Consider the following 27,778-nt stretch of genomic DNA (forward strand, 5'->3'; position numbering starts at 1 on the left):
AAGCCCACAGATGAAATAGAACTGCGTGCTTTTTTTGGATTACTGTACCTTGCAGGAGCTTATAGGGCAAATAGACAAAGTTTGGAGGAACTTTGGGGTAAAGATGGGGATGGAGTTGAAAAATTTAGCCTTGTTATGTCCATAAACAGATTCAAGATTCTAATTCGTTGCCTTCGGTTTGACAACAGAACTACCCGAACCGAACGCAAAACACATGACCGACTTGCTCCAATTCGTGATATATTTCAAAGATTTGTTGTAAACTGTAAACAAAGTTATTACCCTGGAGAGAATCTCACTATTGACAAAATGCTCCCTGGTTTTGTGGTAGATGTGCCTTTCGTCAATATATTCCATCAAAGCCAAACAAATATGGAATAAAAATTTATGCCCTTGTTGATGCCAGTAAGACCTACACTTACAACCTGGAAGTTTATGCAGGAAAACAACCAGAAGGTCCTTACTGTGTGAGCAACAAACCCATTGATGTTGTAAAAAGACTGGCTGAACCCTTATTTGGATCGGGTCGCAATATTACAGCTGACAATTGGTTTACAAGTTGTGATCTGATTGATTATCTGAAAATTCAGAAGCTGTCATATGTGGGAACTGTAAGAAAAGACAAAAGGGAATTGCCGCCACAGTTTGTAAGTGTGAAAGAGAGACAACAGTACAGCAGTATGTTTGCATTCCATAATGGAAAGGCTTTAGTTTCCTATGTACCACATGCCAAAAAAATCGTACTTCTTCTATCAACACTTCATGATGATGCTGCCATCGATCCTGGGACTGGGGCAGAAAAAAAACCGGAGATAATTACATTTTACAATGCCACCAAAGGGGGTGTGGATACAGCAGATCAGATGTGCTCCACTTTCAACGTCAGCAGAAACATCAAACGCTGGCCAATGGTCATATTTTTTGCTATGTTGAATTTGGGTGGTATAAATTCACAAGTAATTTATCTTGAAAACAAGCTTGAACCACTCCGTAGACGATTGTATCTGAAAAAATTGGCCCATGAACTAGTACTTGGAGAGCTACGCAGGAGAAGCGTGAAAACAATCGGTATCCCCTCTCGCCTTCAAGTTCAGCTCAAAAGGTTCCGCCCAGAAGATGATGGTGAAAAGTCACCATCTGCACCACCTCACAAAAGAAAGAGATGCACCACCTGCCAAACGGAAAGCGGAACCAGAAGGCTTTCAAATTATGAATGTCTCAAATGTCATGAAGCAATTTGCCTGACACATGCAAAAATGGTGTGTAATTCTTGCTATTTGCTCTGCAAGTGTGACTTTTCTGGGGAAACCTCAGCATCTACTTCTGATTGAATATGTTTTTAATAGTACTTAAGGTACCTTAAAATTAAGTTTGTGTTCAAAAATTTTCTTTGTACATTTTTTTGAGAGAGTCGAACTGGGGACTATTTGGCGGGAGTTTTGAAAAGTTTGTATTTCATAGTTATTAGTTTTATATTAAGTAAATGTTTTTTTTGCAACTGATTATGTGTTGTCTCTTTTATTACATCCCTATGAAGGTCACTGATCACTTTTAGAGCACTGAAATTGCAAACATTAGATATTATAGGTATTTTTCCAGCAGGCGCCTGACAGGCACATTGTATGTGAACTCGTTAGTCCGAATATTGTATGTGACGGAGGGTTAAAGAGGTTGTCCACTAATTTTACATTGATGACCTATCCTTAGGATAGGTCAGCAATGCCTGATCGTCTGGGGTCAATCAGCTGTCATCGTTGTTGGCAGCGGCTGCCCATGCCTGGCAGTATAAACTTGCCGAGCTGCTCTTTCCCCTGATAGTGGCCAAGGCGTGGTACTGCACATCCGCCTCCTATTGAAATCATTAGGAATTGGATGTGTACTACCCTTCCAGGGCCACTATCAGAATACAGCCAGCTCTGTAAGTGAGTACTTCCAGCCAATGGCCGCTGTTGCCAACACCGACAACAGCTGATAACAATTGGATTAGACAGTGAATTGTAATGTCCCCATCCTGGTACCATCTTGTAGTTATGTCCCCATCCTGGTCTTCTTCTTGTAATAATGTCCCCCAATTTTTTTTTTTTTACAATCACATTAAAAAAAAATCCTCCTGCCCCCCAGCCTAGGCAGCGCATGGCAGTAACGTCAAGCGCTGCCGCAAAGAGCACAACGACGTTGGCTTCGGGCCTCTGATGGGTCGGTGGCTGATATAGGTATTGTGGTGTAGATAGTTGGTCTCTCCATGATGCAGTTCAATTGAATGTGCGTCCGAGAACATACATCTCTGTATCTCAGGGGTACGAGGGCTGTACAGTGGCGCCGTACTGGCCGCATGTAGCCCACAGGCCACATGTTTTTGAGACCACTGGGCAGGATGGACTTTTAAAAACATTAAAATACTTGTGCAAGTTACAAATCTACTATATAATTGTCTAAGGGTCACTTCCGTCTTTCTGTCTGTCCTTCTGTCACGGTTATTCATTCGCTGATTGGTCTCGCCAGCTGCCTGTCATGGCTGCCGCGACCAATCAACGACTGGCACAGTCCGGAAGAAATTGGCCACTCCTTAGTTCCCGCAATCAGTGCCTGTCGCCCGCATACTCCCCTCCGGTCACCGCTAACACAGGGTTAATGCCGTCGATAACGGACCGCATTATGCTGCGGGTAACGCACACCGTTACCGCCGCTATTAACCCTGTGTGTCCCCAACTTTTTACTATTGACGCTGCTTATGCGGCATCAATAGTAAAAATTGTAATGTTAAAAATAATAATAATAAAAAAAACTGCTATACTCACCCTCCGTAGTCGCTCGCGCCGGCCGCCATCTTCCGTTGCAGGCTCCGGTGACAAAGATGGTATGGGAGAAGGACCTGCCATGACATCACGATCATGTGACCGCGACGTCATCACAGGCCCTGCACGCCTGTGCAAGAAGGACCTGCCATGACGTCACGGTCATGTGACCGCGACGTTATCACAGGTCCTACGCTCATACCAACCCTGGGACCAGAAGCTGCCGTGGACTACAAGGGCTCCCTCGGAAAGGTGAGTATATGTTTATTTTTTATTTTTTAACCTGTGACAAACCTGGCTGGGCAAAATACTACGTAACTGGGCAATATACTACGTGACTGGCCAATATACTACGTGGCTCTGTGCTGTATACTACGTGTTATGCTGTGCTATCAGGCAACACAGTGTGCAGTAATCAGCGCACATACAGTGATATGGCAATAACCCAAAAACAATAGAACAAGCTCTGAGACGTGGAATCTCTGCAGACTGCAATACCTGAACCTATCCTCACACAACTAAAAGCAGCAGTGGATTGCGCCTAACACTACCTATGCAACTCGGCACTGCCTGAGGAGCTGACTAGCCTGAAGATAGAAATACAAGCCTGACTTGCCTCAGAGAAATACCCCAAAGGAATAGGCAGCCCCCCACATATAATGACTGTTAGCAAGATGAAAAGACAAAACGTAGGAATGAAATAGATTCAGCAAAGTGGGGCCCGATATTCTAGACAGAGCGAGGATAGCAAAGAGAACTATGCAGTCTACAAAAAACCCTAAAGCAAGACCACGCAAAGGGGGGCAAAAAGACCCACCGTGCCGAACTAACAGCACGGCGGTGCACCCTTTGCGTCTCAGAGCTTCCAGCAAAAGAGAATAGCACAGCTGGACAGAAAAAACGGAAACAAAAACAAAGTAGCACTTATCTAGCAGAGCAGCAGGCCACAGGAAAGATGCAGTAGCTCAGATCCAACACTGGAACATTGACAAGGAGCAAGGAAGACAGACTCAGGTGGAGTTAAATAGCAAGGCAGCCAACGAGCTCACCAAAACACCTGAGGGAGGAAGCCCAGAGGCTGCAATACCACTTGTGACCACAGGAGTGAATTCAGCCACAGAATTCACAACAACTACGTCGCTGTGCAATATACTACGTGGCTCTGTGCTGTATACTACGTCACTGGGCAATATACTATGTGACTGGCCAATATACTACGTGGCTCTGTGCTGTATACTACGTCGCTGTGCAATATAATACGTGGCTCTGTGCTGTATACTACGTCACTGGGCAATATACTACGTAACTGGGCAATATACTACGTGGCTCTGTGCTGTATACTACGTCACTGGGCAATATACTACGTGACTGGCCAATATACTACGTGGCTCTGTGCTGTATACTACGTCGCTGTGCAATATACTACGTGGCTCTGTGCTGTATACTACGTCACTGGGCAATATACTACGTAACTGGGCAATATACTACGTGGCTCTGTGCTGTATACTACGTCACTGGGCAATATACTACGTAACTGGGCAATATACTACGTGGCTCTGTGCTGTATACTACGTCACTGGGCAATATACTACGAGGCTGCGCAATATACTACGTCACTAGGCAATATACTACGTAACTGGGCAATATACTACGTTGCTGGGCAATATACTACGCCACTGGGCAATATACTATGTGACTGGGCAATATACTACGTGGTTGGGCAATATCCTACGTGGTTGGTCAATATCCTACGTGGCTGGGCAATATACTACGTGGCTGGACAATATACTACGTGGACATGCATATTCTAGAATACCTGATGCGTTACAATCGGGCCACCATCTAGTGTTTCATAAAATAGAAATGATTTATTTATTTAATGGCCTTCAGCTCAGTCTCAAGCTATTGTGACTTGATGGATGAACATTCTATAGGAAAATTGATCTTGTGCAAGTCTGGATAGGTCCACTAGGGTCTTCTCCACTGTTATCTTGATAGAAAAAGGATTATCCCTGGCCGAGGTGTTCTTTGGAGACCCTAAACACACTACATAGGGGTCTCTAGGTCTGTGCACATATTTCTGATTCAGCTGCTGACTCTTTCAGACTGTTCTGCCATGATTTGTGAGACACTGGGACCCTTTAACTCCACGATTAAGAAGACAGGTTTACGAAAATAAAGTCTTGTTTACTAGGTTTGGAACATATGTATAAGGGGTAACAGGAACAATGCCTAAGTTTTTCATCTGTACAGTATGATAGAGGTTCACACTTGAAGGTTGCTGACGGAGGCACGTTACTTGTGTAGAAGATTGCAAATGAATAACAGGCTATGTTGAGGGCCTCTATCTTCCTAGTACAGGTCCAGAAGGGGTCAATATGTTATGCTGTGTCCACTGCACCCAAACTGCAATCTGTGAACGGTGTAAGGGAGCTCTCTCAGCTACCACCTAATGAACCTGTCTCAGCCTGGCTGATCCCATGTTTATTCACAAAAACCTCCAGGTCTGATGAACACTGAGACTGGCTTAACTAAATCCACTTCCCGTAGGTCCCCAACTTGCCTGCTGTCAGGAGGGTCTGTCGCCACTGTTGCTTGCTTGGTGGGAACATCCTACCATGTAGGTTTGCTCTTCACATACACCCAATGATAACAGAGTTTCCTTTCTTCTCTCTAGCTCAACCAAAACTAACTATAAGAACAGGAACTAATTACTCCTCCCCAATAGTGATGAGTGAATACACCGTGTTCCAAATTATTATGCAAATTGGATTTAAGTGTCATAAAGATTTAATTGTTTTGTTTTTCAAATAAACTCATGGATGGTATTGTGTCTCAGGGCTCAATGGATCACTGAAATCAATCTTAAACACATGTAATAATTAGTTTTCCAGGTGATTCTAATTATAGGAAAACTACTTAAAAATGATGTTCCACATTATTAAGCAGGCCACAGGTTTCAAGCAATATATGGGAAATAAAAAGGATCTCTCTGCTGCTGAAAAGCGTTAAATAGTGCAATGCCTTGGACAAGATATGAAAACATTAGATATTTCACAAAAAACTTAAGAGTGATCATCATACTGTGAAGAGATTTGTGACTGAAACAGAGCACAGACAAAGTTCATGCAGATAAAGGCAAAATGAGGAAGGTTTCTGCCAGACAAATTCATTGGGATTAAGAGAGCAGCTGCCAAAATACCATTACAAAGCAGCAAACAGTTAATTGAAGCTGCTGGTTCCTCTAGAGTCCCTCGAACTTCAAGCTGTAGGATCCTTCAAAGGCTTGCTGTGGTGCATAAACCAACTATTCGGCCATCCCCAAACAGTGTTCACAAGCAGAAACGGTTGCAGTGAGCCCAGACATACATGAAGACTAATTTCCAAACAGTCTTGTTTACTGATGAGTGTCAAGCAACACTGGATGGTCCAGATGGATGGAGTAGTGGATGGTTGGTGGATGGCCACCATGTCCCAACAAGGCTGCGACAATGAAGATTAGTTGTCTGTTATGTTTAGATAGCATAGGGAGAGATTTAATACCAGGCAGAGTGTTAGCATTGTAAGTACATGCTTCAGAGCTCTGCTATTGCAGGAACAGATTGTGGAGTAGGGGAGAGAAGCAGGGTTTCACATCCAGTACCAGCATATACTAAACAGCTTTTTTTTAGAGCTAAATAATATTCCTTGCTTATAGCTGAAATAGCGTACATTTATCTAGCAGTTGTGCGACTGGCGTAAAGCATGCTGACATACGCAAGCATCACTAATTACCAGTAATTTACCTGAGTCTGCTGTTGGCTTGTGTAATAAAGGTGATAGCAAAAAAATTACTCTGCTACTGATGGAAAAGTGTACATTTATCTAGCAGTTGTGCGACTGGCGTGGAGCGCCTGCCAGGGCTGGGGAGATGCTCGGTGCCAGCCCGGTTCTTAAAGGGATGTGTCACGGCAGCAGGGAAATAAGGTTTATAGGGGAATTGTTTGAGAGGCCATTCGTGGTGTTCGGTCAATATGGCCGACGCTACAGTTCAGATCCACTGGGGCAGTTGGTTATGCAGCAAGTATGTTTCAGCTCTCCACGGGCAGAGCTAGTCCCCAGGGCAGATATAGGTGTTAATTATGATGATGGTGGTTGTGGAGTTGTAGTGCAGGGCAAATGGGGCAGGAATAATTCAGAGTACACAGCTGGGTGCAGTTTTCAACGCTTTAATCACAGTTCTGAAGATTACTATCTCGAGCCCTGTGCGGTGTCCTCAGGGTCTGTGGTCCAGCCAACCACCAGATGATTTGGAGTACACATTACAAGACTCCTCTCTTATGTTCCTTTCCTGGCCATCTCAATGCGCTGGTTCCCATCTCTCCTGCCCTGTGCCTTCACCCACAGTGTCCCAAGCCAGCAGCCATGGACAATGTCGGGCAACGTCCTCTGAGTCCCCTTTGTCCTATGTGGCTGCCTTTTCAGCGAATGTGTATGGATGTGGCTGTGGCACCTACAGCTGCCATAGCCTCCAGCTTGCTAGCTGAGTCTTGTAGACCTCCAATAGTCTTTGGGGGGGCCAGTTCCCCCACTGCAACCTGGTCTGTTATGACCTGGTGGTCAGGACAATAATGGACCTGGTGGTTAAGAGCACACGGAATGACCTGATAGTTACTGATAATAAGGACGAGCTCTGGGACGTGGGAACTCTGCTGACCGCAATCCCTAAACCTATCAAACACACTAGAAATAGCCGTGGATTGCGCCTAACGCTCCCTATGCAACTCGGCACAGCCTAAGAAACTAGCTAGCCCTGAAGATAGAAAAATAAAGCCTACCTTGCCTCAGAGAAATTCCCCAAAGGAAAAGGCAGCCCCCCACATATAATGACTGTGAGTAAAGATGAAAATACAAACACAGAGATGAAATAGATTTAGCAAAGTGAGGCCCGACTTACTGAACAGACCGAGGATAGGAAAGGTTACTTTGCGGTCAGCACAAAACCCTACAAAAAGACCACGCAGAGGGCGCAAAAAGACCCTCCGCACCGACTCACGGTGCGGAGGCGCTCCCTCTGCGTCCCAGAGCTTCCAGCAAGCAAGACAACAAATCAAAACGCAAGCTGGACAGAAAAATAGCAAACCAAAGAAATACAAGCTGGAACTTAGCTTCTGATGGGAAGACAGGTCACAAGAACGATCCAGGAGTGAACAGACCAATACTGGAACATTGACAGGTGGCATGGAGCAAAGATCTAAGTGGAGTTAAATAGAGCAGCAGCTAACGAATTAACCTCGTCACCTGTGAAACTCAGAAACACCCACCAGAGGAAGTCCATGGACAGAACCAGCCGAAGTACCATTCATGACCACAGGAGGGAGCCGGACAACAGAATTCACAACAGTACCCCCCCGTGAGGAGGGGTCACCGAACCCTCACCAGAGCCCCCAGGCCGACCAAGATGAGCCAAATGAAAGGCACGAACCAGATCGGCAGCATGAACATCAGAGGCAAAAACCCAGGAATTATCTTCCTGACCATAACCCTTCCACTTGACCAGGTACTGGAGTTTCCGTCTCGAAACACGAGAATCCAAAATCTTCTCCACCACATACTCCAACTCCCCCTCAACTAACACCGGGGCAGGAGGATCAACGGATGGAACCACAGGCGCCACGTATCTCCGCAATAACGACCTATGGAACACATTATGGATGGCAAAAGAAGCAGGAAGGGCCAAACGAAATGACACAGGATTGATAAACTCAGAAATCTTATACGGACCAATGAAACGAGGCTTAAACTTAGGAGAGGAAACCTTCATAGGAACATAACGAGACGACAACCAAACCAAATCCCCAACACGAAGTCGGGGACCCACACAGCGCCGGCGGTTAGCGAAACGTTGAGCCTTCTCCTGGGACAATGTCAAATTATCCACCAAATGAGTCCAAATCTGCTGCAACCTATCCACCACAGTATCTACACCAGGACAGTCTGAAGACTCAACCTGCCCTGAAGAGAAACGAGGATGGAAACTAGAATTGCAGAAAAACGGCAAAACCAAAGTAGCCGAGCTGGCCCGATTATTAAGGGCGAACTCAGCCAACGGCAAAAAGGACACCCAATCATCCTGATCAGCAGAAGCAAAGCATCTCAGATATGTTTCCAAAGTTTGATTAGTTTGTTCGGTTTGGCCATTTGTCTGAGGATGGAAAGCCAAGGAAAAAGACCAAACAATACCCATCCTAGCACAAAAGGATCGCCAAAACCTTGAAACAAACTGGGAACCTCTGTCAGAAATGATGTTCTCAGGGATACCATGTAAACGAACCACATGCTGGAAAAATAATGGCACCAAATCAGAGGAGGAAGGCAATTTAGACAAAGGTACCAAATGGACCATCTTAGAAAAGCGATCACAAACCACCCAAATGACCGACATCTTTTGAGAGACGGGGAGATCCAAAATAAAATCCATAGAAATATGCGTCCAGGGCCTCTTCGGGACCGGCAAGGGCAAAAGCAACCCACTGGCACGAGAACAGCAGGGCTTAGCCCGAGCACAAGTCCCACAGGACTGCACAAAAGAACGCACATCCCGCGACAAAGACGGCCACCAGAAGGATCTAGCCACCAAATCTCTGGTACCAAAGATTCCAGGATGCCCAGCCAACACTGAACAATGAATCTCAGAGATAACTCTACTAGTCCATCTATCAGGGACAAACAGTTTCTCCGCTGGGCAACGGTCAGGTCTATCAGCCTGAAATTTTTGCAGCACCCGCCGCAAATCAGGGGAGATGGCAGACAAAATTACCCCCTCTTTGAGAATACCCGCCGGCTCAGGAACACCCGGAGAGTCAGGCACAAAACTCCTTGACAGGGCATCAGCCTTCACATTCTTAGAGCCCGGAAGGTACGAAACCACAAAATCAAACGGGAGAAAAATAATGACCATCGAGCCTGTCTCGGATTCAACCGTTTGGCAGACTCAAGATAAGTCAAATTCTTGTGATCTGTCAAGACCACCACGCGATGCTTGGCTCCTTCCAGCCAATGACGCCACTCCTCGAATGCCCACTTCATGGCCAACAATTCACGATTACCAACATCATAGTTACGCTCAGCAGGCGAAAACTTTCTAGAAAAGAAAGCACATGGCTTCATCACCGAGCCCTCAGAACTTCTTTGCGACAAAACAGCCCCTGCTCCAATCTCAGAAGCATCAACCTCAACCTGAAACGGAAGCGAAACATCTGGCTGGCACAACACAGGGGCAGAAGAAAAACGACGCTTTAACTCCTGAAAAGCCTCTACAGCCGCAGAAGACCAATTGACCACATCAGCACCCTTTCTTGGTCAAATCAGTCAACGGTTTAGCAACAGTAGAAAAATTAGCGATGAAGCGCCGATAAAAATTAGCAAAGCCCAGGAACTTTTGCAGGCTCTTCACAGATGCCGGCTGAGTCCAATCGTAAATGGCCTGTACTTTAACAGGGTCCATCTCGATAGTAGAAGGGGAAAAGATGAACCCCAAAAATGAAACCTTCTGAACTCCAAAGAGACACTTTGACCCCTTCACAAACAAGGAATTCGCACGAAGGACCTGGAACACCATTCTGACCTGCTTCACATGAGACTCCCAATCATCCGAAAAGACCAAAATATCATCCAAATACACAATCAGGAATTTATCCAGGTACTCTCGGAAGATGTCATGCATAAAGGACTGAAATACTGATGGAGCATTGGAAAACCCGAATGGCATAACCAGGTACTCAAAATGGCCCTCGGGCGTATTAAATGCTGTTTTCCATTCATCGCCTTGTTTAATACGCACAAGATTATACGCCCCTCGAAGATCTATCTTGGTGAACCAACTAGCCCCTTTAATACGAGCAAACAAATCAGACAGCAACGGCAAAGGATACTGAAATTTGACTGTAATTTTATTAAGAAGGCGGTAATCAATACAAGGTCTCAAAGAACCATCCTTCTTGGCCACAAAAAAAACCCCTGCTCCTAACGGTGATGACGACGGGTGAATATGGCCTTTCTCCAAGGATTCCTTTATATAACTCCGCATAGCGGCGTGTTCTGGCACAGATAAATTGAACAATCGGCCCTTAGGAAACTTACTACCAGGAATCAAATTAATTGCACAATCGCAATCCCTATGAGGAGGTAGGGCACTGGCTTTGGGCTCATCAAATACATCCCGATAATCCGACAAAAACTCTGGAACTTCAGAAGGAGTGGAAGACGAAATAGACAAAAATGGAACATCACCATGTACCCCCTGGCAACCCCAGCTGGACACAGACATAGATTTCCAGTCCAATACTGGATTATGAACCTGTAGCCATGGCAACCCCAAAACGACCACATCATGCAGATTATGCAACACCAGAAAGCGGATATCCTCCTGATGTGCAGGAGCCATGCACATGGTCAATTGGGTCCAATACTGAGGCTTATTCTTGGCCAAAGGCGTAGCATCAATTCCTCTCAATGGAATAGGATACTGCAAGGGCTCCAAGAAAAAACCACAACGCCTAGCATACTCCAAGTCCATCAAATTCAGGACAGCACCTGAATCCACAAATGCCATAACAGAATAGGATGACAAAGAGCAAATCAGAGTAACAGACAATAGAAATTTAGACTGTACCGTACCAATGGTGGCAGACCTAGCGAACCGCTTAGTGCGCTTAGGACAATCGGAGATAGCATGAGTGGAATCACCACAGTAAAAACATAGCCCATTCCGACATCTGTGTTCTTGCCGTTCAGCTCTGGTCAAAGTCCTATCACATTGCATAGGCTCAGGCCCATGCTCAGATAGTACCGCCAAATGGTGCACAGCTTTACGCTCACGCAAGTGTCGATCGATCTGAATGGCCAAGGACATAGACTCATTCAGACCAGCAGGCATGGGAAACCCCACCATGACATCCTTAAGGGCTTCAGAGAGACCCTTTCTGAAGATTGCTGCCAGGGAACATTCATTCCACTGAGTGAGCACAGACCACTTTCTAAACTTCTGACAATATATCCCTGCTTCATCCTGACCCTGACACAGAGCCAGCAAGATTTTCTCTGCCTGATCCACTGAATTAGGTTCGTCATAAAGCAATCCAAGCGCCAGGAAAAACGCATCAACATCACGCAATGCCGGATCTCCTGGCGCAAGGGAAAATGCCCAGTCTTGAGGGTCACCACGTAACAAAGAAATAATGATCTTTACTTGTTGAACATGGTCACCTGAGGAGCGAGGTTTCAAGGCAAGAAACAATTTACAATTATTTTTGAAATTCAAGAACTTAGATCTATCACCAAAAAACAAATCAGAAATTGGAATCCTAGGCTCTGACATCGGATTCTGAACCACAAAATCTTGAATGTTTTGTATCCTTGTAGTGAGATTATCCATCCAAGAGGACAGACCTTGAATGTCCATGTTTACACCAGTGTCCTGAACCACCCAGAGGTAAAGGGGAAAATAGAGACAAAACACACTGCAAAGAAAAAAAAATGGTCTCAGAACTTCTCTTATCCCTCTATTGAGATGCATTAGTACTTTGGGCCACCTGTACTGTTATGACCTGGTGGTCAGGACAATAATGGACCTGGTGGTTAAGAGCACACGGAATGACCTGATAGTTACTGATAATAAGGACGAGCTCTGGGACGTGGGAACTCTGCTGACCGCAATCCCTAAACATATCAAACACACTAGAAATAGCCGTGGATTGCGCCTAATGCTCCCTATGCAACTCAGCACAGCCTAAGAAACTAGCTAGCCCTGAAGATAGAAAAATAAAGCCTACCTTGCCTCAGAGAAATTCCCCAAAGGAAAAGGCAGCCCCCCACATATAATGACTGTGAGTAAAGATGAAAATACAAACACAGAGATGAAATAGATTTAGCAAAGTGAGGCCCGACTTACTGAACAGACCGAGGATAGGAAAGGTTACTTTGCGGTCAGCACAAAAACCTACAAAAAGACCACGCAGAGGGCGCAAAAAGACCCTCCGCACCGACTCACGGTGCGGAGGCGCTCCCTCTGCGTCCCAGAGCTTCCAGCAAGCAAGACAACAAATCAAATAGCAAGCTGGACAGAAAAATAGCAAACCAAAGAAATACAAGCTGGAACTTAGCTTCTGATGGGAAGACAGGTCACAAGAACGATCCAGGAGTGAACAGACCAATACTGGAACATTGACAGGTGGCATGGAGCAAAGATCTAAGTGGAGTTAAATAGAGCAGCAGCTAACGAATTAACCTCGTCACCTGTGAAACTCAGAAACACCCACCAGAGGAAGTCCATGGACAGAACCAGCCGAAGTACCATTCATGACCACAGGAGGGAGCCAGACAACAGAATTCACAACACTGGTCCCTCCACCCAACTATAGTCAGCATTGATACGGGTCCCACTAGTGGATTTCTCACTACCCGTGCCCCTAGGACCCCTTCTTTCTCTTCTTTCTGTAGCTTCTCTCTCTCTGTCTTATGGTACTGGGACGAGCTCCTCACTGCTCGAGTCCCCAGCTCCAACTGATTAATACTCTAACTAACTCCTCCCTCTTGTTTCCATGACATCTCTACATTCTCCACCCACACCCTCTACCTAATAACCTTCTCCAGACTGGGATTAGGTCATCCTCCCATGGGGTACGCACAGGTGGCCTGACTGAAATTGTGAGGTGTTGGATGCTGGTGTTAGAGTCCTGGGTAGTACCCCCTCCTTACCTAAGAGTGGGATACCACACCTCTGGATGAGGTGCAGTACCTCTGTGGTGACTGAACCTTCAGGAGCGCCAAAGGCATAAAGCCTGCTGACAACGCTGCTGGCAGAGGTACTGGAGCGCCCGCTAGGACAATGGGATACTCGGTACTGGGCCGGTTCTTAAAGGGATATGTCATGGTGGTAGTGACCCGGTCTGTGGCCCTGGGCATCCAATAAAAGGAGATGAATGGAAGTAGAAATAAAGTCTAATTTAGGAGTGTTCGTGATGCCACCTGTGGTACTCAGCCAGGGATGGCCAACGCTGCTTAAAGGGATCTGCTGGGGCTGATGGTAATGCAGCTTAGATAGTTTTGCTCCCCACAGGTTGAGTGGAGGATCCAGGACTACCAGAACAGTCTAAGAGGGGTTGTAGATGTTGAGGTGCAGGAAAGAATTGGAGGACACAGGGTTGCAGTCTCTTTACCTTTTACTGGTGGAATTGCAGTCCAGGGCACAGATTACAGATGATCTTGAAATCCGGGCAGCCTGGAAACAGTTCAGAATCCCCCTAGCCAGGTGAGGTTGGAAGCCTTCCTTTCTGTGATGAATTCTCTGTCCTTTGCTGCCTGAGGCTTCACACAAGGTCCTCTCTCAATCTGTCCTTTTAGGTGGACACTACCCGCATGGCAGGCAGCTCGAGCCTTTTTACAGGTGTCCCTCTCTCGTGGTGACTCCGGGCTCTAATCTGCTGCTGTGCCTTCGGGTGACAGTGGTGGCCAGGAGACCTGCAATACAGTTGCCACACAACCTCGGACGCCGGTGTCTGGTTTCTTGTGCTCAATCCTGGGAGGGAGCTCAATCGCAGCTCCACTCCCAGTTCTCCTCTACTCACATGCTTCCTCTTCCTCAGACTAGCTCTGACTTACTATCTCCTCCTCCAGACCAGAAATTATAGGGAAGCTACCCTAAAACTAGGTCTAGAGCTTACCCATCTGGCCTGGAGTCAGGAAAGAATTGTATACTAGTGTTACCTGCCAAGGGGACTTCTTCTCACTTCCAGGCATGGCATCACCCTCCCCGGGAGGCAGGCAATACCACTGTGACAACTGGATTCCTGGTGTGTCACAGTACCAGCTCTTTTCACCCACAAGGATGACGGGAGGGCCATGCACACCAGGTGGAACTCAGGTGGGGGAAAATGTCCACCGACTGGGCCCTTTTCTGAAGCCATCATATCAGCATGGGCTATCTGTGGGTGTAACTATGATGAGGAGGGAGACGTTAATGAATATGATGAAGGAATACTTAAGTGACCATATCAGCACCCTTCCTGATTCTCCAGTGTCCTTTAACTATTGGTTGTCCAAGCTGCATACTTGGCCCGACCTCTCCTTGTACGCCTTGGAGGTGCTGCCATGCCCTGCCGTGAGTGTTTTCTGAGCGGGTTTTTAGATCAGCTGATGCAATCATAATGGATAGGCGCACACGGCTGTCAACGGAAAAAGCAGACAGGCTGACTCTTCTAAAATTGAACAAGTGCTGAATTTCTTCCGCCTTTGTAAGCCCTATGGATGTCAGCAACCCAATCTAAATGCACCATTTGTAAATTGTCTTAACGTCCATCCCTTACCATCCAAACCCATTTTGTTCTGGAAATCACGTCCCACTCCTCCTGCTTCTGCAACAGGTACTTAGTGGTCATATGTGTATATCTTCTGTGGGTAATGTTTTTAACCCCTATCTGACATCAGACGTACTAACCCATCGAGGTGACCTGGGCCCGTATGACCATCGACGCGATAGTACGTCATATGCGATCAGCTGTGTTCACAAGGGGGGAGCGCAGCCGATCGCGGCTGGGTGTCAGCTGATTATCACAGCTGACATCTGGCACTATGTGCCAGGACCGCTCACGGCACATTAACCCCCAGAACACTGCAATCAAACAAGATCACGGCGTTCCGTCGGCATAGGGAAGCATCGTTGTTCTGAGGGTCTCCTCCGTCCTACTCTCTGCAGGCCCCCGGATCCAAGATGGCCGTTGGGTCCTTCCACGTCCTGCACTGCCTGTCAGATCGCTGATCTGACACATTGCTGTGCAAAGTGTCAGATCAGCGATCTGACACTATATAGCGATGTCCCACCCTGGAACAATGTAAGAAAGTTAAAAAAAAAATTACGCTGTGTAAAAATGTTAAAAAAAAAAATCCAAAAAAAATTTTTTAAAATAAATATTGTTCCAATAAATACATTTCTTTATGTAAATTTAAAAAAAACAATTAAAGTGCACATATTTAGTATTGCCGCTTCCGTAACGACCCAACCTATAAAACTGTCCCACTAGTTAACCCCTTCAGTGAACACCGTAAAAAAAAAACGAGGCAAAAAACAATGCTTTATAATCATACCGCCGAACAAAAAGTGGAATAACACGCGATCAAAAAGACGGATGTAAATAAAAATGGTAGTTAGGGAAAAATAATAAAATAAAAATATTTATTTATTTCCATTTTCCCATTAGGGTTAGGGCTAAAGTTATGGTTAGGGTTGGGGCTAAAGTTAGGATTGGGGCAAAATTTAAGGTTAGGGTTGGGGCTAAAGTTAGGGCTGCAGCTAAAGTTAGGGTTATGGTTGGGGCTAAAGTTAGGGTTAAGGTTGGGGCTAAAGTTAGCATTAGGGTTGGGGCTAAAGTTAGGGTTAGGGTTGGGGTTAGGATTACGTTTACAGTTGAGTTAGGGGTGTGTCAGGGTTAGGGGTGTGGTTAAGGTTATGGTTAGGGTTGGGATTAGGGGTAGGGGTGTGTTGTGGTTAGGGGTGTGTTGTGGTTGGAATTAGGGTTAGGGGTGTGTTCGGGTTAGGGGTGTGGTTAGGGTTATGGTTAGGGTTGGGATTAGGGTTAGGGGTGTGTTGGGAATAGGGGTGTGGTTAGGGTTGGGATTAGGGTTAGGGGTGTGTTGGGGTTAGGGTTGGAGTTAGAATTGGGGGGTTTCCACCATTTTGGCACATCAGGGGCTCTGCAAATGTAACATGACATCCGATCTCAATTCCATCCAATTCTGCGTTGAAAAAGTAAAACAGTGCTCTTTCCCTTCCGAGCTCTGCCATGTGCCCAAACAGTGGTTTACCCCAACATATGGGGTATCAGCATACTCAGGACAAATGGAACAACAACTTTTGGGGTTGAATTTCTCCTGTTACCCTTGGAAAATAAAAAAATGGGGCTGAAAATCATTTTTGTGGAAAAAAGATTTTTTATTTTCACGGCTTTGCGCTATAAACTTTAGTGAAATACTTGTTGTTTCAAAGTTCTCACAGCACATCTAGGTAAGTTCCTTGGGGGGTCTATTTTCTAATATGGGGTCACTTGTGGGGGTTTCTACTCTTTTGGTACTTCAGAGGCTCTGCAAACGCTATGTGACACCCGCAGACCATTCCATTAAAGTCTGCATTCCAAAACTGTGCTCCTTCCCTTCCGAGCTCTGCCATGCACCCAAACGGTGGTTCCCCCCCACATATGGGGTATTAGCATACTCAAAACAAATTGCACAACAACTTTTTGGGTTTGGGGTCCAATTTCTCCTGTTACCCTTGGTAAAATACAAAATTGGGGGCTAAAAAATAATTTTTCACGGCTCTACATTATAAATTTTAGTGAAACAATTAAGGGTTCAAAGTGCTCACCACACATATAGATAAGTTTCTTAGGTAGTCAAGTTTCCAAAATGGGGTCACTTGTGGGGGGTTTCCACTGTTTAGGTACATCAGGGGCTCTCCAAACGCGACATGGCGCCTGATCTCAATTCCAGCCAATTCTGCGTTGAAAATGTCAAATGGTGCTCCTTCCCAAAATTTATTGTAAGGTCTTCATCACGGTCTCTTTCAACGTGTATGATACAGACTCCTTGGGGTAATTTTTGGAACCCTTTGTACATTGTGCAATGGTCAAATTTCTACTCTCAATCTCTATATGTTCTATTATTATAACTATTTTTTTTTATTGTGTTGCCCTTCTCTCAGTCTCTTTCAGCATGTATGTGGGAGCCTGATGTTGATTTTTGGGTCTGCACTTGGACATTGTGGAACAGCACAATTTGCATGCCGTAGCCTATCAGGTCCTTTACCCATGCTCTGTAACAGTGGCCATCAATGCATTCAGGTTTCAGCCTTACACAGAATAATAATATGACTAATGAAATATGCTCTACATATACTGCTAGTTTTAAAATCTTACCCACACATCCCTTTATAAAGGGAAATTTCACATAATACCTCTGTAAGTATACACCATATATGTCAATATCTCTGTTTTCTTTGTGTTATGTAGCAGTCCCATGTTCGAGCTTTTCATCTTGACATTCCGTAAAAAGTCCTTCATTCAATCTACCCTTGTTGTTATTAATGTTCTATTGTCTGTGCATTTAAGATTGTTGATGATTCATCCAGCACCTATGGTTCCTTCTTCTTTTTGGCAAGTCCAGTCTTCCTGAAAATAGGTTCTGCAAATAAATTGAAGAAAAATGGTGACAGAACACAGCCTAGTCTGATGTTTCAGTCTACTTTGAACCATGTCATGTTGCCATGTTCCGTTCGGTCTGCTGCTTCTTGGTTGATGTCACTCTATTTTGAACCATGCCATGTTCCCGTGTTCCGTTCGGTCTGCTACTCCTTGGTTGACGTCACTCTATTTTGAACCATGCCATGTTGTCGTGTTCCGTTCGGACTGCTGCTTCTTGGTTGAGGTCACTACTTTGAACCATGCCGTGTTGCCGTGTTCCGTTCGGTCTGCTGCTTCTTGGTTGAGGTCACTACTTTGAACCATGTCATGTTGCCGTGTTCCGTTCGGTCTGCTGCTTCTTTGTTGATGTCACTCTATTTTGAACCATGCCATGTTGTCGTGTTCCGTTCGGACTGCTGCTTCTTGGTTGAGGTCACTACTTTGAACCATGCCGTGTTGCCGTGTTCCGTTCGGTCTGCTGCTTCTTGGTTGATGTCACTTTACTTTGAACCATGCCATGTTGCCGTGTTCCGTTCGGTCTGCTGCTTCTTGGTTGATGTCACTTTACTTTGAACCATGCCATGTTGCCGTGTTCCGTTCGGACTGCTGCTTCTTGGTTGGTGTAAAGGTTTCTAATGAGACTGATCAGATGGTTTGGCACACCCATATCCTTCATGGTATTCCAAAGTTTCTGGTGATTTACACAGTCAAAAGCTTTGCTGTAGTCGATGAAGAAAAAATAGGTCTACTTGTTGTATTTTTTGACCTTTTCCATTATCCATCTAATGTTAGTAACCACATCTCTTGTTCCTCTGCCTTTTCTGAATCCTCTTGTTCGTCTAGCAGCTTTGTCAAAGTAAGACTGTTTGCACACGTCATGTTTTTGCCACTCAGATTTGTCACCTGAAGGGAATTCACATGGCAGCAAAGTGAATGAGAATCATAGAGTGTCATGCACACATTGCTTATTTTTGACTTGCAGATTTGGTGCATATTGAAATTTGTAGCATGTTAATTCCTTCAGCATTTCTGCAGTGATTTTTTTACCTATTGACTTCGGATAAGTCAGTAAAAAAAACAACGCTAAAAAATGTAGGTCTAAAAATGATTGCAAATTTTCTGCATATTTGCTGCTTGTTTGTAGCGTTTTGTTTGTGTTTTTGCATGAGTTTTTAGAAAGTAGTAAATTCTGTAGAATTAGATAATAATAACCTATTTGGCCTCAATGTTGTGAGAGAAGGATTTATATTTGTTTCTATCCTGACTTCATTTTAGTTTCTTTCTACATGTATTTCTTTTCTTCCAAGATGGAATCCATGATCAGATAAGGCTAGGTTCCCATTGCGTTAATGGGACAGCGCTAACGGACAGCGTTGCACGGCGAAATTAACGCCGTGCAACGCGTCCGTTAGCGCACCCATTGGCAGCAATGTTAACACGCATCGCTAGCGCGTGCCCTTTTCGGCACGCGCTAGCGATGTGCCGTTCTTTTGTGACGCGCCTCGGACGCTGCTTGCAGCATCCGAGGCGTGCCCGAGATCCGTTCCCCGCTCTCGCAGATCGGGGATCTGCGCTAGCGGGAACGTTAAACGCGACCCCAAAAAATAAATTGCGTTAGCGCAATCCGCTAGCGCTATGCGCTAAACGGATTTCCCTAACGCAATGGGAAACTAGCCTAAGGGGGCTCAGGAGTGCCTTTGTGTAAGGGACATAGAAAAAAACACAAGCTGGGTGTTAACAGTGTTAACTTAGCCAATTAGAAGTATGTATGCTAATGCCAGCATATATTTAGAGATAAGATGAGCCAATTATATTGTCACAATGCATGAATACTGATAACCTATAAAACCCCGACCAAAGTATGTAATCAAGAGAGATCTGCTTTGATTCTCAATGTATTGGAGTGGCTCTTCCGTGCACGTATTTGAAATTTACTATTTAATTTGGAACTGGCACAAAGTCTTAGAATGTCTCACATTAAGTGGCGACGAAAGTGTCAATATGAGAGGCAAAAGCCCCTTGAGTGTCCCTGGGGCACAATAATACGGTAACTATTCTCCTGCATTGTTTACAGATGTATTTAACCTATTATGGTTACGTGTAGTTGTTATTTGATTTTGCCCCTTCCTCTGCTCATTTGCTTACACAGGCTTAGTTCTCCTTTTATGAGCCTCCTATTCTGTCACACCTTGGAGCATTATTTGCACACTCCCTGTTAACTTTCTGTTCTTTTTATATATACATAGTATATCTAATTACTACATTACTATTTATGCATCAGAATATCATACATGTTATTTATATTCTTTGTGTGTATATTCCTTTGAATTGATCTACCAATAGAGGATTTTTACATTAATCTTTGTAGAAGAGAGTCTATGTTTTCTGTTGGAGCTATAGAGACAGATAATATATAGAGATAGAAAATAAGTATCGATAGACAGACATTTAGACAGACATATAGCCATATAGACAGAGCGAGCACTGCTGTTCAGAGTCGCCTGGTTTCATGGAGTGTAGCAAAACCCGGCGACTCTGATGAACGCCGACATAAGGCTGTCACAGTGAGCAGGGACCACTGCTGCTAAAGCCTATGGAGCCTCAGAACGAAGCTCCATAGGCTTTGGACGACGGATTCGGGGAACTTCATGGGAATCACTGGACTTTGTCGGACCAGTGTGGGAACTTTTTGTTTATAAAGTGGTGAATGAGTGACAGTGCCTTATTTTTATTTCTCTCTTTTAATGCTTTTCAGGCTTCCATTGGTGGACTACGTCGGATTCACAGGACTACTTCGGACATACGTGAGAACTTTTTTAAAATAAAATGGTGAACAAGTGAAAGTGTGTTTATTAAGTTAAGATATTTAGTGTGTGTTTTTCTTTTCAGCACTGGATTAATAATGCCTTTGCCTGATAGGCATCTCTCCATTACTAACAACCAGGGCTTGATGTTTGCTGTGCTTTTGGGTAATTCACAGCTGACATCAACCCCAACTACCATTACCCCAATCACCAACGCAGCAGGACAATTGGAAAGGGTGAAGGCAAAGATCCAGGATTGGAGCATCTAATGTGGTGTGCCACTTATGGGCGGCTGTGGCCCAGACTGATAATATCAGCTTTCTGCTTTACCTTTGTTGGTTTCAAAAATTGTAACTCAGGCTTTCTTTCATCTGTGTCCAGTGATGTAAATGGGTTGTGCAGAATTTTCCAAAAAACTTCAAGTATGTTAGTCAAGTCGAAGTTGGAAATAGGCTGTTGTCTAGTCCACTTCCGCAACTTGAATTTTTGCTGTCAGAAGTTCATGATCAGTTCCACAGTCAGCTCCAGGCCTTGTTTTTGTAAGAATGATGGACTATGCTGCTGCATTCCTAGCCCTGAAGACAACAATAACGTTATGTACAGTGGGGAAAAAAGGTATTTAGTCAGGTACCAATTGTGCAAGTTCTCCCACTTAAAAGGATGAGAGAGGCCTGTAATTGACATCATAGGTAGACCAAAACTATGAGAGACAAAATGAGAAAACAAATCCAGAAAATCACCTTGTCTGATTTGGCAAGATTCATTTTGCAAATTATGGTGGAAAATAAGTATTTGGTCACCTAAAATCGTGCAAGATTCCTGTCTCTCACAGACCTGTAACTTCTTCTTTAACCCCTTTCTGACCTCGGACGGGATAGTACGTCCGAGGTCAGAAGCCGCACTTTCATGCAGGACTCCGGCGGTGAGCCCGCATCAAAGCCGGGACATGTCAGCTGTTTTGAACAGCTGACATGTGCCCGTAATAGGCGCGAGCAGAATCGCGATCTGCCCGCGTCTATTAACTAGTTAAATGCCGCTGTCAAACACAGACAGCGGCATTTAACTACCGCATCCGGCCGGGCGGCCGGAAATGACGTCATCGCCGACCCCCGTCACATGATCGGAGGTCGGCGATGCTTCTCCATTGTAACCATAGAGGTCCTTGAGACCTCTATGGTTACTGATCGCGGGTAGCTGTGAGCGCCACCCTGTGGTCGGCGCTCACAGCACACCTGCAATTCTGCTACATAGCAGCGAACAGCAGATCGCTGCTATGTAGCAGAGGCAATCGTGCTGTGCCTGCTTCTAGCTTCCCATGGAGTGTATTGAAGCATGGCAAAAGTAAAAAAAAATAGTTAAAAAAAATGTGAAAAAAATAAAAAAAATATATAAGTTTAAATCACCCCCCTTTCGCCCCAATCAAAATAAATCAATTAAAAAAAAATCAAATCTACACATATTTGGTATGGCCGCGCTCAGAATCGCCCGATCTATCAATTAAAAAAAAGCATTAACCTGATTGCTAAACAGCGTAGCGAGAAAAAAATTCAAAACGCCAGAATTACGCTTTTTTGGTCGCCGCGACATTGCATTAAAATGCAATAACGGGCGATGAAAAGAACGTATATGCACCAAAATGCTATAATTAAAAACGTCATCTCGGTACGCAAAAAATAAGCCCTCAACCGACCCCAGATCATGAAAAATGGAGACGCTACGAGTATCGGAAAATGGCGCAATTTTTTTTTTATTTTTTTTTAGCAAAGTTTGGAATTTTTTTTCACCACTTAGGTAAAAAATAACCTAGTCATGTTAGGTGTCTATGAACTCGTACTGACCTGGAGAATCATAATGTCAGGTCAGTTTTAGCATTTAGTGAACCTAGCAAAAAAGCCAAACAAAAAACAAGTGTGGGATTGCACTTTTTTTGCAATTTCACCGCACTTGGAATTTTTTTTTCCGTTTTCTAGTACACGACATGCTAAAACCAATGATGTCATTCAAAAGTACAACTCGTCCCGCAAAAAATAAGCCCTCACATGGCCAAATTGACGGAAAAATAAAAAAAGTTATGGCTCTGGGAAGGAGGGGAGTGAAAAACGAACACGGAAAAACGAAAAATCCCAAGGTCATGAAGGGGTTAAGAGGCTCCTCTGTCTTCCACTCATTTCCTGTAGTAATGACACCTGTTTGAACTCGTCATCAGTATAAAAGGCACCTGTCCACAACCTCAAACAGTCACACTCCAAACTCCACTATGGTAAAGACCAAAGAGCTGTCAAAGGTCACCAGAAACAAAATTGTAGCCCTGCACCAGGCTGGGAAGACAGAATCTGCAATAGGCAAGCAGCTTGGTGTGATTAAATCAACTGTGGGAGCAATAATAAGAAAATGGAAGACATACAAGGCCACTGATAATCTCCCTCAATCTGGGGCTCCACGCAAGATCTCACCCCATGGGGTCAAAATGATCACAAGAACAGTGGGCAAAAATCCCAGAATGACATGGGGGGACCTAGTGAATGACCTGCATAGAGCTAGGACCACCGTAACAAAGGCTACCATCAGTAAAACACTACGCCGCCAGGGACTCAAATCCAGAAGTGCCAGACGTGACCCCCTGCTTAAGCCAGTACATGTTTGGGCCCATCTGAAGTTTGCTAGAGAGCATTTGGATTATGCAGAAGAGTATTGGGAGAATGTCATATGGTCTGATGAAATCAAAATAGAACTGTTTGGTAGAAACAAAACTCATCATGTTTGGAGGAGACAGAATGCTGAGATGCATCCAAAGAACACCATACCTTCTGTGAAGCATGGGGGTGGAAACATAATGCTTTGGGGCTGTTTCTCTGCAATGGGACCAGGACAACGGATTCGTGTATTCTAACGCATCGGGTATTCTAGAATATGCATGTCGCCGTAGTATATGGACAATGATGATTCCAGAATTCGCGGCAGACTGTGCCCGTCGCTGATTGGTCGAGGCAACCTTTATGACATCATCGTCGCCATGGCAACCATTATGACATCTACGTCGATACTGTGCCCATCGCTGATTGGTCGAGGCGAATTCGCGGCAGACTGTGCCCGTCGCTGATTGGTCGAGGTAACCTTTATGACATCATCGTCGCCATGCTGTGCCCGTCGCACCGGGTATTCTAGAATATGCATGTCCCCATAGTATATGGACAATGATGATTCCAGAAATTGCGGCAGACTGTGCCCGTCGCTGATTGGTCGAGGCAACCTTTATGACATCATCGTCGCCATGGCAACCATTATGACATCTACGTCGATACTGTGCCCGTCGCTGAATCAGAAACGTGGGATTTCTACGTCCTTTATGACATCATCGTTGCTGTGCCCGTTGCTGATCGGTCGAGGCCTGGCAGCCTCGACCAATCAGAGACGCGGGATGTCTACGTCCTTTATGACATCATCGTCGCTGTGCCCATTGCTGATTGGTCAATCAGAGAGGCAGGATTTCCAGGACAGACAGACAGACAGACAGAAAGACAGACAGAAAGACGGAAAAACCCTTAGACAATTATATATATAGATATATAATTGCCTAAGGGTTTTTCCGTCTGTCTGTCCTGGAAATCCCGCGTCTCTGATTGGTCGAGGCCGCCAGGCCTCGACCAATCAGCGACGGGCACAGCATGGCGACGATGATGTCATAAAGGTTGCCTCGACCAATCAGCGACGGGCACAGTCTGCCGTGAATTCGCCTCGACCAATCAGCGACGGGCACAGTATTGACGTAGCTGTCATAATGGTTGCCATGGCGACGATGATGTCATAAAGGTTGCCTCGACCAATCAGCAACGGGCACAGTCTGCCGCGAATTCTGGAATCATCATTGTCCATATACTACGGGGACATTCATATTCTAGAATACCCGATGCGTTAGAATCAGCGTCCGCTGGCCTCGACCAATCAGCGACGGGCACAGTCTCTGATTGGTCAAGGCTCGACCAATCAGCAACGCGGGGTTTCCGCCGGCCTCGACCAATCAGCGACGGGCACAGTCTGCCTCGAATTCTGGAATCATCATTGTCCTCCACTGCTGTCAAGTGCCGCCATTGTGTTGTCTAAGGGTCTAATTGTCTGTCTGTCTCGGATATCAGCCAATCAGCGATATTAGTGCGGGATTTAAACACCACTGACAGCGCAACATACATACATACATATTCTAGAATACCCGATGCGTTTGAATCGGGCCAACATCTAGTCTATATATATAATTGTCTAAGGGTTTTTCCGTCTGTCTGTCTGTCTGTCCTGGAAATCCCAGCTCTCTGATTGGTCGAGGCCGCCAGGCCTCGACCAATCAGAGACCGGCACAGCATCGACGTAGAAATCCGCCAGGCCTCGACCAATCAGCAACGGGCACAGCGACGATGATGTCATAATGGTTGCCATGGCGACGATGATGTCATAAAGGTTGCATCGACCAATCAGCAACGGGCACAATCTGCCGCGAATTCTGGAATCATCATTGTCCATATATTACAGGGACATGCATATTCTAGAATACCCGATGCGTTAGAATCGGGCCACAATCTAGTATATATATTATTGTCTAAGGGTTTTTCTGTCTGTCTGTCTGTCCTGGAAATCCCGCATCTCTGATTGGGCGAGGCCGCCAGGCCTCGACCAATCAGCGACGGGCACGGCATGGCGATGATGATGTCATAAAGGTTGCCTCGACCAATCAGCAACGGGCACAGTCTGCCGCAAATTCGCCTCGACCAATCAGCAACGGGCACAGTATCGACGTAGATGTCATAATGGTTGCCATGGCGACGATGATGTCATAAAGGTTGCCTCGACCAATCAGCGACGGGCACAGTCTGCCACGAATTCTGGAATCATCATTGTCCATATACTACGGGGACATGCATATTCTAGAATACCCGATGCGTTAGAATCGGGCCACAATCTAGTATTGTATAACTGTGTATTGCAGTTTTTCTTGTTCTGAAATATATAATTGTGGTAAAAGACACATTTTTGCAGCTTTTGTATTTTCCCAATTGTTAATTTATTAACTTACACCCATCAGTTTTCTACTATTTGTGGCAAACTGCTACTTCTTTATGTTGGAACATGAGAAATTCTTTTGTTATTTTGCTTAATTTCAGCTGGTGGCTTCAATATAAACTGCAGCGCAGTTATAAATCACTTCCAACAATACATGTTAGTGTATGGGCTGACACAACTGCTCATGATTAAGACCCACATTCCTAATTCCTGCAGGTCAGGGAAAGTTTGACTAGCCTCTGACTGTGCTCTTAAATGACCAAATGTCATTTCTATTTGACTTTTAGTGATTTAAATGTATTGGAAGAAATGGTTTCAGATAACACGTTTAAAAGAGTTGGAAAAATGCTTGCATCGTTAATTTCTTGGAGACTGACAGTAAAACACACAGCATTTACAGTATGGCCACTGTCTGGGCTCATATGCTCTCTGTATAGGAAACCAAAATCCGCTGTGTTTTCCTATACAGTTAAATATTCGGTATGCAGACAAAGACCAGTCAGAACACACTATTGGCCTCTGTCTGGTGATTTTGGTCCTATGAGAGTGTTAAAGTATACATTTCAAAAAGGTCCCAATATATACTTTAGGCTAAGTGCGGTCAAACTGTGTACTTAAAGGGACACTGTCACCTGAATTTGGAGGGCACAATCTTCAGCCATGGAGGCGGGGTTTTTGGGTGTTTGATTCACCCTTTCCTTACCCGCTGGCTGCATGCTGGCTGCAATATTGGATTGAAGTTCATTCTCTGTCCTCCATAGTACACGCCTGCGCAAGGCAAGAATCTTATTTCTCATAGTCTGGGAGCAGTAATGTAGCTACTGGGGAAGGTCAGAGGGGGCCATCCCCCCAGGCCCCGCGCTCTGAGGGGGCCCACCTGGACCTACGCTACTGTAACTGTACCAGCGTGTGCACAGGGCGCCGATACAGTTACATTCTGCGGCAGAGGAGGGAGAATTGATCTCCCTGCACTGCCGCCTGGCCGCTATGGGGCCCCTAAGCAGGTGGGGGGTCCTGGTGCCAGCAGTGGGCCTCCCACCTGTCATCGCAGGTTCAACCATATCAGCTACATGCTGATACAGCTGACCACATTGATGAGAGAAGTTGCACTACGCTCCCTCTCCCATCATCCCCCTGTCAGCGTCTGACGTCACGACGATGGCACTGACAGGGATTGCGATGATGTCACTACCCGGCGCCAGCTGTCTGGAGATGAGCGGGCGCTCAGAGCAGCGGAGGAACCAGGAGGAAGAGAGGTAAGTATTTATTTATTTTTATGGGGGCTGCCTTATTACAGAGTCTGCCTATGGGGATGCATTGTACAATATAGAGTAAGCCTATGGGGAGTGCATTATACTACATGAAGGCCTATGGGGAGTGCATTATACTATTTTGAGGACTATCTGGTGCATTATACCATATGGAGGCTATCTGGGAGGCCATCATACAGTGTGGAGATTACAGTGAGAGGGTCATCATACAGTGTTGGAGCCATCAAACAGTTTGGGGGCTACTAAGGGGTCAGTGTACTGTGTGGGTGGTACTACATAGTGAGGGGGCATTCCACTGTGTATAAGAAAGCATCATACTGTGTATAGGGGAGCCGTACAGGGAGGAGACTCAGGACATTTTTTAAATGTAAAGTGAGTCTAGCACCCCAGGGGACCGGTTGTTCCAGTGAGGTTGCCTTCCTTTTGAGGAGGGAGATATCATGCTTGGAGGCAATGGGGCTATCTTTACCAGGCAAGCACACACATGCACCACATTCTGAATCCAGGCCAGAAGGGAGAGCTCTCAACCCAAATTCAGTGGAGCGTCCCCCATCTTTATGTGCTCTGGCCTGGAGGAGGAGTTAGGGAGTTGGTCCTGAGAGACCAAAGAGAGCTGACGTCTAGGAGAGACGTGGAGCAGACAGCCGGAG

The 27,778-nt window shown here is 45.4% G+C and overlaps 1 long non-coding RNA gene across 1 annotated transcript in view; it reads left to right on the plus strand.

The window, feature by feature from the left end:
- Positions 1-27,778, plus strand: part of LOC138675578 (uncharacterized) — a 67,037-nt gene that overhangs the window by 37,369 nt on the left and 1,890 nt on the right. The window contains exon 2 of the long non-coding RNA XR_011320693.1: positions 20,760-20,808. This is a non-coding gene — a long non-coding RNA (uncharacterized lncRNA). The remainder of the gene's footprint in view (positions 1-20,759; positions 20,809-27,778) is intronic.

This window comes from Ranitomeya imitator, chromosome 4, assembly GCF_032444005.1.
Source record: "Ranitomeya imitator isolate aRanImi1 chromosome 4, aRanImi1.pri, whole genome shotgun sequence".
In the NCBI taxonomy this organism is placed as follows: Eukaryota; Metazoa; Chordata; class Amphibia; order Anura; family Dendrobatidae; genus Ranitomeya; species Ranitomeya imitator.